At 47.3% G+C, this 13,863-nt stretch overlaps 1 protein-coding gene across 3 annotated transcripts in view; it reads right to left on the reverse strand.

Annotated features, from left to right (window-relative positions):
• MARCHF1 (membrane associated ring-CH-type finger 1) overlaps positions 1–13,863 on the reverse strand; it is a 1,558,735-nt gene that overhangs the window by 444,157 nt on the left and 1,100,715 nt on the right. The gene's annotated exons all lie outside the window — the stretch shown is intronic.

A 13,863-nucleotide genomic window follows, 5' to 3' on the forward strand; every position in this document is an offset into this window, starting at 1 on the left:
GGAAAGGGCCCCTGCCTTCAGCACAGAGGAGTTGGAGAAACTAGTGGATGGGGTCCTCCCCTAGTACAAGCTACTCTACAGTCCTCCAGACAAACAGGTAAGTACACAGTGAGCATGCCGAATGGGCAATGCCTGTGTGGAGTGGTGTTGATGAAAGATAGGGGGGGAGAGAATGAGGCGTGCATGATACGATGGTGAGTGCATGTGCGTCATAGCAAGGGTAGGGATGCGGGCCAACGACTGTGATGGTGTGGACGGTTATATCGTCTCCTTTTCCCCTGTACTATTCTTGTAGGTCAGTGCCCACCAGAAGAAGGATATTTGGCGTGCCATCGCCAAAGAAGTCCGGACCCTGGGGGTCCACCACAGATGGAGCACCCACTGCCAGAAAAGATGGGAGGACATTCGCCGCTGGAGCAAGAAGATGGCGGAGGACTAGCTGGGAATGGCCTCCCAATGTGGGAGGGGTGCCCGTCGCACTATGACCCCCCTGATGTTCCGGATCCTGAAGGTGGCATATCCGGAGTTGGATGGGCGCTTGAGGGCATCCCGGCAGCCACAAGGGGGTGAGTACACTCTCATTCTGCTGATTCAGCGCGCATTGTAGGTGTCTGGGTGGGGGAGGTGGGCTGTGGGTTACCTTAGGCCAGGACGAGTTTAGTAGGCAAGGTCCCTTCTTAAGGCTGGCCCTGTGGCACCCCACCCCACCTGTGTTCAGAGCGAACTACACCTAGTCAGGCTCCTGTGACTTCCATGTGTGCAGCAATCGGGCATAGGCCTTGTAACCCATGTCCCTGTGATTAATTAGGGAACTCAAAGTTCACAGCGTAGTGCAGGGGGCTTCTGTGTCTGTAGTGTCCACCAAGGGTAGCGGTATTGGATGCACTCAACATGTCTTTCTTCTGTCTTCCCCCCCCTTTTTGTGGTCTCCCTGTTCTTGTGTGCATTAGCATCATCAGGCGGAGGAGCAGTGCCACCGGATCAGGAGGGAGCTGCATCCCACATGGCCCTGGAAGGAGACATAACGGAGTCAGAAGCCACCAGTGGGACGCAGGGCGAGGGGAGCTCCACGGCGGGGACAGGAGCTGAGACCAGCGACACGGACTCCTCCTCTGATGTGAGCTCCCTTGTGGTGGTGGGCCCCTCTGTGCCCACCGCATCTACAGGTACAGCCGCCACCCCCCCTACCAGCACTGCCCTCCCAGCAGCCCCTCAGCGTGTGCCCTGTGGCCGCTCACCCAGGAGGGTGGGCATCTCCTTTGCCCCAGGCACCTCAGGCCCTGCCCCAGTCAGCCCTGCTGCCCCCAGTGAGGAGGCCATTGACCTCCTCAGGTCCCTCACTGTTGGGCAGTCTACCATTTTGAATGCCATCCAGGGTGTAGAGAGGCAGTTGCAACAGGCCAATGCATACCTGGAGGGCATTCATTCTGGTCAGGCAGCCCAACAGCAAGCTTTTCAGACTCTGGCCTCAGCACTGATGTCAGCCATTGTCCGTCTCTAGCCTCCCCCCTCCAACTTCCTCCACCCAGACCCAAACCCCTGTACCTCAGCCTATCCCAAGCACACCATCAGACCAGCATGCACACCTGTCAACACACAAGGGAAGCTCAGGCAAACATAAGCACCACACAACCCACAGGCACTCATGCAAGCATCATACACATGCAGACATACCAACATCCACTGCCTCCACTGTGTCCCCCCTCCTCCTCTCCCTCCTCCCTCCCAGTCTTGTCTCCACTCACACCTGCATGCACTACATCTTCAGCCACTACCTCCATCACCAGCACACCCACCACCACACCCCGCTCACGTGCAGTCACCAACCCACTACCATTCACACATCCCCTGTGTCTTCTCCCAGTGTGTCTGTGAGCCCACCTCCCAATGTACACAAACGCAGCCACACACCCACCCAACAGCCATCCAGCTCACGACAGCCTCCAGCCCATGCACCTTCACCCAAAGTCAGCAAACGTACACCTCCTACAACCAATACCTCTTCCTGCACTCCCAAACCCCCTCCATCTACCCTTCCCAGTGTGTCCAAAAAACTTTTCCTGTCCAACCTTGACCTCTTCCCCTCACCTCCCCCACCCCTTCAGTCCCCTATGGCCCGCCTTTCAAAGTCCCTAACCAGCACCTCAGCCACAACATCTGCGGGAACAGTGGTGCCAGTAGTAACCGGCTTCTGGAGTGCACCAAACAACAGGGCAGCCAGTGTGCCAAGGAGCCAGACCACGGACAGTCCCCCACCTCAAAAGCACAAAAAGTTGGCCAGTGCCCGGTGGGAGAGAGGCAAAACATCTACCACCAAAGCCTCTCCCAGGGGTACAGTTGGGAGTGGGAAGACAGCTGCGCCACCATCCAAGGTGGGGAAGGGACACAGAAAAACAGGCAAGTCGGCGAAAACCTGGACGGCGGACAAGACCGCCACCAGCACCGCTGCCAAGGACACCGCCGCCACAAGCACCGCTGAACAGGACACCGCCGCCACAAGCACTGCTGCCAAGGACACTGTCGCCACAAGCACCGCTGCCAAGGACACCGCCGCCACAAGCACCGATGAACAGGACACCGCCGCCACAAGCACCGCTGCCAAGGACACCGCCGCCACAGGCACCGCTGAACAGGACACCGCCGCCACAAGCACCGCTGAACAGGACACCGCCACCACCAGCACCGCAGGCCAATGAGCGCCAAAGCTTCCGACGCTACTGAGGCCGCCACGAGCAGGATGAATCACTCTGGGCACAAGGCCCCCTCCAGAACCAGTGGAGAAAGACATCCACTACCTCTGTCCTTGGCAGGATGAAGCACTCTGGGCACAAGGCACCCTCCAGAACCAGTGGAGATTAACATCCACTACCTCTGTCCTTGGCAGGATGAAGCACTCTGGGCACAAAGCCCCCTCCAGAACCAGTGGAGAAAGACATCCACTACCTCTGTCCTTGGCAGGATGAAGCACTCTGGGCACAAGGCCCCCTCCAGAACCAGTGGAGAAAGACATCCACTACCTCTGTCCTTGGCAGGATGAAGCACTCTGGGCACACGGCCCCTTCCAGAACCAGTGGAGAAAGACATCCACTACCTCTGTCCTTGGCAGGATGAAGCACTCTGGGCACAAGGCCCCCTCCAGAACCAGTGGAGATTAACATCCACTACCTCTGTCCCTGGCAGGATGAAGCACTCTGGGCACAAAGACCCTTCCAGAACCAGTGGAGAAAGACATCCACTACCTCTGTCCTTGGCAGGATGAAGCACTCTGGGGACAAGGCCCCCTCCAGAACCAGTGGAGAAAGACATCCACTACCTCTGTCCTTGGCAGGATGAAGCACTCTGGGCACAAGGCCCCCTCCAGAACCAGTGGAGAAAGACATCCACTACCTCTGTCCTTGGCAGGATGAAGCACTCTGGGCACAAGGCACCCTCCAGAACCAGTGGACAAAGACATCCACTACCTCTGTCCTTGGCAGGATGAAGCACCCTGGGCACAAGGCCCCCTCCAGAACCAGTGGAGATTAACATCCACTACCTCTGTCCTTGGCAGGATGAAGCACTCTGGGCACAAAGACCCTTCCAGAACCAGTGGAGAAAGACATCCACTACCTCCGTCCTTGGCAGGATGAAGCACTCTGGGCACAAGGCCCCCTCCAGAACCAGTGGAGACTGTTATCCACTTGAGAGACTGTGGCTTTGCACTCCCCAGGATACAGCAGTGGGCAACCCACCCATTGTAAAGACTTGTGAGACTGTGGCTTTGCACTCCCCAGGATACAGCAGTGGGCAACCCACCCACTGTAAAGTCTTGTGAGACTGTGGCTTTGCACTCCCCAGGATACAGCAGTGGGCAACCCACCCACTGTAAAGACTTGTGAGACTGTGGCTTTGCATTCCCCAGGATACAGCAGTGGGCAACCCACCCACTGGAAAGACTTGTGAGACTGTGGCTTTGCACTCCCCAGGATACAGCAGTGGGCATGGAGCCCCCTCGTGGATCTGGCGTCGTGCACTCATACGGCTGAGGTGCCCCCCCTTCCCTTCCCCCTGAGGTGCCTGTTTTATTTAGATCTGATGCCCCAGCAGTGTTCTCTCCGTTTTGATCGGGTATTGAGTGTGGGCCTCGCCCATGCATTTTGGGCCCAGTGATCCACGGACAATGATGGTGGATTACCTTGGACTTGTATTCTTGGTGTATATATTTGTTTCTAGTGTAAATATGTATATATATATTTTTGATTACTGTATTTGAATAGATTACAAACGTTCAACTCATTTCCTTTTGTCCTTGCATTCTTCCAGGGGGGGGTTGGGGGTTGTAAATGTAATGTATCTACATGTACTTGTGTTTGTGTTGTAGTGGGTGAGGGTGGGGATGGGAGTGTTGCGTGTTGCGTGTGTGTCACTCTTTTTTCCCTCCCCCCACCCCTCTGTCGTAGGTGCAGTACTCACCGTGGTCTTCGCCGCTGTCTTTGTTGTTCCTGGTAGGGGAGCAGGAAGATAAAGGCTGGGAAAATCTGGAGTTCGGGTTCCATGGCGTCCTAGTTCCTCGTGGGGTATGTAGAGGTGAGCGTTTTCCCTTCCTGTTTCCGGCGTGTTTTTGTTTGCGGTGAATCCGCCCAGGAAAAGGTGGCAGATTCGCCTGTTGTAATACAGTGGGCGGAACCTTGTCTTCCGCCTGTCTGTTGGCGGTTACCTCCGTGGTGTTTGTTTCTACCGCCGTGGCGGTCGGAGTGTTAAAGTGGCTGTCTATGTTGGCGTTTTCCGCCACGGTCATGATTCCGTTTTTTTTACCGCCAGCCTGTTGGCGGTTTTACCGCCGCTTTAACACCGACCGCCAGGGTTGTAATGACCACCATAAAGTGCTAAGGAAAGGAGAGCAGAAATACATGAACTTTTCAAAATGCATAATTATGGTTGAGCCTTCTGAATTACAGCACCTGTACTTGATGCTTTACTCATCTGTTAAAACTATCAAACTATACATTCAGAATTCAAGAAGATGTAAAATTCATGTGACTACTAAAATAATACCATTTATGTAGAAGGGGTTGTTAAGTCCTCATAATATACAAAAAATTACTTTAAAAGTTAATGTTATTGCATTATTAGAAACAGAAAGCTTACTGATCAACTTCAACACACTATATCATCAACATCTAGCCAGTTAGAAGGTCAAAGACTGCTCCTTAATGGTTAGATTATGCCTACACAGTCATATTGAGCTTCTATGATAGACTTTATCTTCATTATAAAACCCTAGTGTATCTGAAAGAGGGGTTATGAGACAATCGTGAGCAGCCAGTTAGATAGTTAGCATGCAAGGTTAAAAAGTTCACCAGTCTGCAATTTAGCTGCGGTTCAGATTGGTCAAACACTTTCATTACTGCCGGCCAACAGGAGCAGACCCCACTCAGAACAAAAACAGGTTTTAACAGTTGACAACACGCTTCTCTTAGGGCTGGACAAATGCAAATCAGATGGACCATACCCTCTGCTCCGGCGTCGCACAGACTGCATAACATCTCACCCCCATTCTTCCATGTTGGTTGATCCGCTGGAGATGGCAAGGAGCTAAGGGCCATATGTACCAACAAATTTTCCCATAGACACAGAATGGGTAAAACCCTTTGCTACATCGGGGCCTAAGTCCCATGGCAAGCAGCTGGAGTTTAAAGTGCAGTGAAAATGTTGAGATCAAATACTGTGCTGGCACTAGACCGCTATAATTGTGCATGATTATCCAGGCATGCGATTGGCCCACAAATTTACGCTTGTCGTCCAGCCAGGATTGAGCCTAACTTCTCTTTTTACTACACAGCAGAAAACAGGGTATGACATATTGGAGTCCCATAGGTATGTCATTTGAGTCTCTTGCAGGGAGCATTGCAGATACTCATTGTATACTGACTTTGGATCGTTGGCTACAGAATTCCATAAGGGTGCAACTAGCGGGCTCATTTTGTATCCCAAATTTTATACCAGGTCTTAATCGTATGGAATTTTCTGTCTAGCTGCTGCTGTTTGAGACCAAATTCTAGCTTCATTTGTGAAGGAGAAGCGGTACGGGGAGACAAAATACTTATTTATATATTTTTATTAGTTGATGGTCCAGAATTAAGGCGACTTTCCCGTGTAGTGTCGCACTTCCATATGTTATGGCTGATAAGAGTTTAGCAGACATGACAGACAGTAGGGGTTTGTAAGAAGGTCCATTGAACTTTCTGGCCAGGGCGTAAAAGGCAAATTTAAACACTTTAGCCCATATTTATACTTTTTTAGCGCTGCATTTGCGGCATTTTTTGACGCAAAATCGGCGCAAATTTACAAAATACAATTGTATTTTGTAAGTTTGCGCCGATTTTGCATCAAAAAGCGGCACAAATGCGGCGCTAAAAAAGTATAAATATGGTTATTTGCATTTCTGTGTGATATGTTGTTTTTGCACTGCAAAATTCAGTTTATTATATATGTTGTGGCCCAAGTATTTATTATGACTGATCTCCTCTGGGACTGTGTTGCCTAACTTAAGATTGAGTATAATAGGACTAAAGGTGCACCCCAGGGACATGTTTTTTGACTTGCTGATATTTGATTTCCAATTTACTTGTTGCTGCAAAGTTGTCCAGCGTATTGAATAACCGCTGTAGACTCACTTTTGTGTGGCTCAATAAAACTATATCATCTGCGTATGAGAGATGCGATATAGGCAGAGTTCCCAACTTCTCGGAGTGTGAGTTTGTCGCATCTAGCTTTAGAGAAAGGTCAGCCATGAAAAGATTAAACAGGTGTGGGGCCAAAACACACCCTTGTTTCGGACCAGTATTTGTTGGAATCCTCCTCGAAGGTATTGTGCCGTCAGCTAACTTAATCTGCACCCAAGTTTTGTCATATAGCATTTCAATGATTCTTAGTATTCTTTCATGCATGCCCCAACTTCGCAACCTTTCCCAAAGGCTGGCTCTGTCCACACAGTCAAAAGCACTTTTAAGGTCTATACAGCACAGATGTCGTTTTTTCTTTAGGCATTTTGATTTGTCAGCAGTGTCGCCTAATGCTAATATGTTTATCATGGTGCCATATCCCTTCCGGAAGCCGGTTTGGTTCAGGGAAACTAGGGGCCAGATGTAGCAAAGGATTTGCGCGTCGCAAACGGCGAATATCGCCGTTTGCGAGGCACAAATGCCTCTTTGCTATGCAGAAATGCATATTGCGAGTCGGGACCGACTTGCAATATGCATTTCAGAATCGCAAATAGGAAGGGTTGTTCCCTTCCTATTTGCGATTCGGAGTGGCATGCAATACCATTTGCGACCGCATATGCGGTCGCAAATGGTATCGCAGTTACCATCCACTTCAAGTGGATGGTAACCCACTCGCAAATTGGAAGGGGTCCCCATGGGACCCCTTCCTCTTTGCGAATGGACCCAAAACATTTTTTTTTCCAAGGGACCACTACCTGCCCTGAAAAAATACTGAAACTAAAGGTTTCGTTTTGTTTTTTAAGTGCAGCTCATTTTCCTTTAAGGAAAACGGGCTACACTTAAAAAAACAAAACTGCTTTATTGATAAAGCAGTCACGAACATGGAGGTCTGCTGACGACAGCAGGCCTTCATGTTTGCGAGTGCCCAGACTCGCTATGGGGCCGCAATTTGCGACCCACCTCATGAATATTAATGAGGTGGGTCATTGCGACCCCATAGCGAGTCGCAGATGGTGTCTGAGACACCGTTCTGCATTGGAAATTGCGACTTGCAATTTGCGAGTCGCTCCGACTCGCAAATTGCAAGTCGCAATTTCCAACTTTGCTACATCTGGCCCTAGATTATTAGAATTGGACCAGTCAAGCAAATAATCTAGGATCAAAGATGCAAAGTACTTAGCCTCGGAGTCAATTAGGGCAATTAGTCTATAGTTAGAAGGATTTGCTTGATCGCCCCTTTTAAATATTGGGTTAATAATAGATCCTCTTCAGCTGTCTGGTATAATTCTGCTCCGTTCTACTTCCGTGAAGAGGATTGGAAGTGGCGTGAACTAGTCTTCTGGATCTTCCTGGAATACCGCCTGAGGAAGGCCGTTGGGGCTGGGAGCACCATCCCTGTGTCCCTTCTTGATTGCTTGAGATACTGCCTTAGCGTCGTAACCTACGTAATTCTGGCAGATGTGGTGGTAACTTGTTTGCACCTTTAAGTGTGAATTTGGTTTGGATGATTCTTGATTAATAAACATGTTGGCCAAATGATGTGCCCATTTTTCTTCGGGGATAGACCAGCAATTGATATCTCTTGACATCCGATCAATGCCATTAACTGTTGACCAAAAGGCCCTGGAATTGGCCAGTTTTGAATTGAAGAGCAGTTTTTTTTTTTTTTTTTGTCCTCATATTCATCACCCCTGCTTTGGTTAAGTAGGAAAGGCATTGGCACGACAAACGACAACATGCCACCAAGTATATAGTCCAAACCTCAGTAGATCATCCCCTCTAATCTACTGATTATACTTTCTCGTACGGGTGTCATTGATCAAAAGTTATCACTTTCAATCATAGCCAAAGCAGCACCTCCAGAGAGCGAGGGGGAGATCTTAATCATTGGACTTTAAAAATTCAAAAGTATAAGGAGCTTATATGACAAAGAAATAATATGTTATTGATACACATTTTCCCAATATAACCAAAAATTATCTTTTCTAGACAGGGGGCCCCGTTGTTCCAGTGTACAGATTCGATTTACAGCTATCTGCCAATCCAACACACGAGGAGGAAGAGGATCAATCCATTTACGACAAATTTCTCGCCTAGCTAGAAGAATTAATATGAACAGCAAATGCTCCTGCTGAACTGACAATTTCTGATAGTTTGTATCTTGTTCCCACACCCCAAACACCACTAATGCTGAATTTACAACTAAGTTTACATTAAAGATTACTTTAAAAATACTCTCTATGTCCCCCCAATAATCCAACAACTTTGCGCAGTGCCAAAACATATGGATATCATCCGCCTTATCATCCCCGCACCTTGGACAATTTTTCTGAGTTTTCCCAATAGCTGTTAATTTGGCCGGAGTCCAATAAACCCTATGGAGTGTGAACAAATGATTTTTCTTCAGCCCCGCAGGACTGGTAGTAAGCCACAATATTGAACAAGACTTTTGCCACAGTGTTATAACATCTAAAGTTGGAAAAGTCGCTCCCCACTTCGACAAGGGGAGGGAAGCGCTATCATCTGATGTTTCTAACAAAGCGTGGTACCACAATGCAACCTCTTTGTTGATGGTTCTCTGATTTAGCTTCCCTTCCCATATACTCCTCCCTATTTCTCCAATTCGACGGGACTTTACCCAACTAGATATTTGAAGATACTTAAATCTAGAAACTGTCCCACCAGTACCTTCCTGGAATGCGCACCAGCTTAACACTTCATCTCCTTCCATCAACTGGCCCCATCTTTCCACCCCACTTGTTCTCAAAGGAGTTGATAGTTTGTCTATCAGGCATTCCGGAGTGCCAGGCGAATCCCAAATGGGAGCTGAACTACAAAAATAAGGGATCACTAACGCCCTCCGAAAATGCATCCAAACGTTACATGCATGTCTGGGGAGTTTCAAGCGAACCTTCTTGAAGTAACTGGGGTGTCCAAATTTATATAAAAAATGATCTGCTCCTTCTTCAAGGTGAGCCGTTAATGCTCCCCAGACTGAATCGTGCTCAGACTTTTTATTCAATAAAACTCTAATATTTGTTACGTGAAAAGCCAAATAGTACTTAAAAAGGTCTGAAGACGCAATACCTCCCCATTCCCTTTTTCTACTCAACTTCTTCCAAGAAATCCTAACTCCCTTGGAAGCCCATACAAATGAGGATAACTCCCCTTGTAGTTTTTTAAACCAGCTCTTCTCAAACTCTAATGGGATAGTGTTAAACAAAAAAGTAAATTTTGGAAGGATACACATCTTCAAGATATTAGATCTCCCAATTATCGTAAGAGGAAGAGCAGCCCAAGCTTTTAACAGTTTTTTGGTTTCCCTATATACTATATCAAAGTTCAATTTAGCTACCTCGTTAAGATCAGCTGTTAATCGAATACCCAAATATCTAATCTCTTGTTTAACTAAAGGCGAAGCATACAACAAATTCCAACACATTATTTCTGTCTTTTCTGCGTTTATGCTGTACCCAGAAAGTCTACCAAATTGTTCCATCAAAGCAATGACCCTAGGTAGAGTAGAGCTAACATCACTCGTATATATCATCAAATCATCTGCATATAAGGCTAGTTTTTTTTCCCATCCCCCAGTTCGAAATGGGGTAATCTCTTTAGAAGACCGAAGTAGAGTTGCCAAGGGTTCAATGTATAAATTAAAAATCAAAGGAGATAGGGGGCATCCCTGTCTCGTACCTCGCCTGATCCTAAATTCTTGTGTTAAATGGCCATTGACCAAAATTCTCGCTAGGGGACATCTATACAGTTCCCCTATCGCCCTAATAAAAGGGATTCCCAAGCCCGCTTTTTCCAGAACTGCCTTTAGAAACAACCAATTAACACGGTCAAAGGCCTTGGCCGCATCAAAAGACAAGATCGCCAGTGGCACCTTCTCGTGGGCCGCCAAATCAACTGCAGCAAATAACTCGTGAGTTATCTCGTGAAGCTGCCTCCCCTTCCTGAAACCCTTTTGGTCCGGATGGATTAGATTGCCAACGACTCTCCCCAACCTCTTGGCTAAAAGTCCTGAATAAAGTTTATAGTCTGCGTTCAGCAAAGAGATGGGCCTATAGGAGGAACAAGACGTGGAATCCTTACCCGGCTTTAACAATAAGCAAATTGTCGCCTCTCTCCAGGAATTGGGAATTTGGGCCCCTTCTATCAACATAGAGTTGAATAGCTCTAATAAAAATGGGGTAAGTTCCTCCCCCAAAGCCCTATATAATTCATTAGGGAGACTATCTGGCCCCGCTGCCTTACCCTTTTTTAGTGCCTTTAAACCTTCCGCCAACTCAGCCTCATTTAGCTTATCATTCAATAGGAGCATCTTCGACTCCTCTAAAACTGGGAGATCTACATTATCTAAAAATTCTCTTACCGGCTCTTCCAAGTTAACCAAACTTTCTGAATATATCTCCTGAAAGAAAGATATGAATGCCCCCTCAATCTCCTCTTGCTCCGTACAGACCTGATTCGTAGGCTCTGATTTGACTGATAAAATGTGCCTTTTGGAAAGGTCCGACTTAACCTTCCACGCTAACAGTTTACTGCAACCTTCTACATAATCAAAATGAGCATACTGACTACTTTCCCATTTTAACCTACAGCGGTTTTCCAAAAAAGCGTCTAGACTGGACCGGACCTTTTCCTCTTGACAAGACAGCTCCATTACTAAGTCCGTTTTCCCTTCTAACTGCGCATTATACCTTGCAACCTGAAAGGTTTTCAATGAGGACTCCATGTTTCCCAACTTTTCCCTCTCTTCACAGTGCTTATAAGCTGCAAGGTTAACTAGCCTCCCTCTTATAAAAGCCTTAAACGCATCCCAAACACACCACAAACTTGCTGTTCCTTGATTCACCTGAAAGAATTCTCTAGTATCTTTTTTTAACACTTCTACTGATGCGTCATCTAAAAATAGAGCACGATTGATTGTGCTCCTAATTGTCCTGTTACTAACCCTAATATCTAAATGTAGTATTACTGCAGAATGGTCTGACATGTGTGCTGTATTGTGGGCTACCCTTCTTACCTCCGGGCATAAACTTTTATGAATTAAAAAAAAATCTATTTTAGATCTATGCCCATATTTTGTATTGTGAAATGTATATCTATTTCCTTCTCCCCTTCTCCAGTGCCAGGCATCTACCAAGCCTAAATCCTGCATCGCTTGCTTCACCAATGCCCTTGTTTTAGGTGAATTAACCGTACCCCGGGGGGTTGACTTGTCCTGTGCAGGGTCTAGCAATATATTAAAATCCCCACCCAACACCACTGGATACCTAGCTGAGAGTAAAATATTAAATAAGTCTTGAAATGGCGATGGGTCGTCAATATTCGGCCCGTAGTAACCCGACACTGTAATCCAGTGACCGCCTACACACAGCTCTACCACTACCCACCTCCCTCTAGGGTCAGCATGTACTATTCCTACCCTGAACCTCATGGATTTCTTAATCAAAACAGCCACACCTTTTATTGTACTAGTTTGAGAAGAGCATACGCTAAACGCAACCCAATTCAGCTGTTTAAGCCAGGTCTCCCATTCAGTTTGGTGAAGATGGGTTTCCTGCAATATAATAATCTCCTCCTCAACCAAACGCAAATACTCAAAGATCTTCCTCCTCCTACCAGACACCCTTAACCCATTCACGTTCCATGAGAGAAATCTCAACTTTTCAATACCCTGCATGATCGTTCATAACGAGAAGGAAAAAAAAAAGGAAGAACACCAACCCCCGACCTATATTAGCAACATATGAGGACTTTCTTATTTTATCCCTTTCAACCCACCAAACCCAGAACAAACCCTGACTCCCCGTGCCACCCACCTCTACACCCACCACCAACATGCCCCCAAAACCCCATTCCCCCCCCAGAGGAACCCTCCCTGTTTCTACAGGGATAACCATCCTGTTATCCTATCTTCGAACCCCACGCCGGACGGGGGCTTTCCACTAGGTCTTATTGAGATGCCTTAATCTGATCTATAAATATACTGACCTCCCCAGGGTCTCTCATATTGTACATTTTATTCTTCCACATTATACGGAGAGCTGCCGGGAACCTTAGTTGGACTGTCGCCCCTAGTTCATGGAGCTCCCGCATAAAATTTCCCAGCTCCCACTGCCTATCTAACGTTGCCTTAGACACATCAGATCTTATCCTAAGAGACCATTCCCCCTTAGAAAAAGCCCCAACCTTGAGGGCTTTGGACAAGATTCTTTCCTTAATAGAGTATGTGTTGAAATTTATCAAAATCCTCCTGGGGTTTTTCCTTCCTGGATTTTTCTTGAAAGGATCACGGTGGACTCTCTGAATGTCATCCTCCAGATTGATCCCTACCATACTGGGGAGGACCTCCCTAATCAGGGAGATCACATAGTTCTTAATATTTTCCCCTTCCATGCCCTCTGGAACTCCCAAGAGCCTTATAGTGTTTCTCCTCATGTTATTTTCCAACATTTCCAGTCTATCTTGCAACATCTTTTCTCCCCGTTTCAATTGTGAAATGTCCTTAGATTGAGCTAACACTCGTTCCTCGTGGGCCTCCACCACAGCCTCTAGTTTCCCCAGCCGGTCTGATAACAGGTTGATTTTACTTTCCAAAACCTCACAGGCTTCCCGAATCCTAGTTTGATTAGTTTCTGAAATTTCGAATTTCCCTCTAATTTCTTTAGTAAGAGAAATTAACAGAGCCTGTACATCCAAGTCATGTGGTATTGATCCACTGGAGAAATTACCATCAACTTCCGGCAAGGGTAGTGTCTTAAAAGGGCCCTCTCTCAGTATAGCTGGTTCCATATCTAACAGTTCTTGTGCTGGGCCGACAGCTGAACCGCCTTCAACTAGCTTAGAAACCCCTAACTTGCCTAAAGCCGGTTTAACGTTTGCCATATCCTGTGGTGGAGGAATTGTGGTCTGAAAGTACCTTGTGATCAACGAATCACTACTCCCCTGGACCTCAATTTGACTCTCCTCCTGGTGGGGTAAGGGATGATCCACTAGTAGTGTTGTGTGGGATGGCCCTTCACCATAGATTTTAGGATCTAGGTCCGCTATGCCTGTTATTGTAGTTCTAGACACATGAGTCCGAAGATTAGCACTTGCACCACGGGTACCGGGCTTACTTTTCCTGGCCACAATCACATCGTTGACT

Source organism: Pleurodeles waltl, chromosome 1_2 (assembly GCF_031143425.1).
Source record: "Pleurodeles waltl isolate 20211129_DDA chromosome 1_2, aPleWal1.hap1.20221129, whole genome shotgun sequence".
Taxonomy (NCBI): Eukaryota; Metazoa; Chordata; class Amphibia; order Caudata; family Salamandridae; genus Pleurodeles; species Pleurodeles waltl.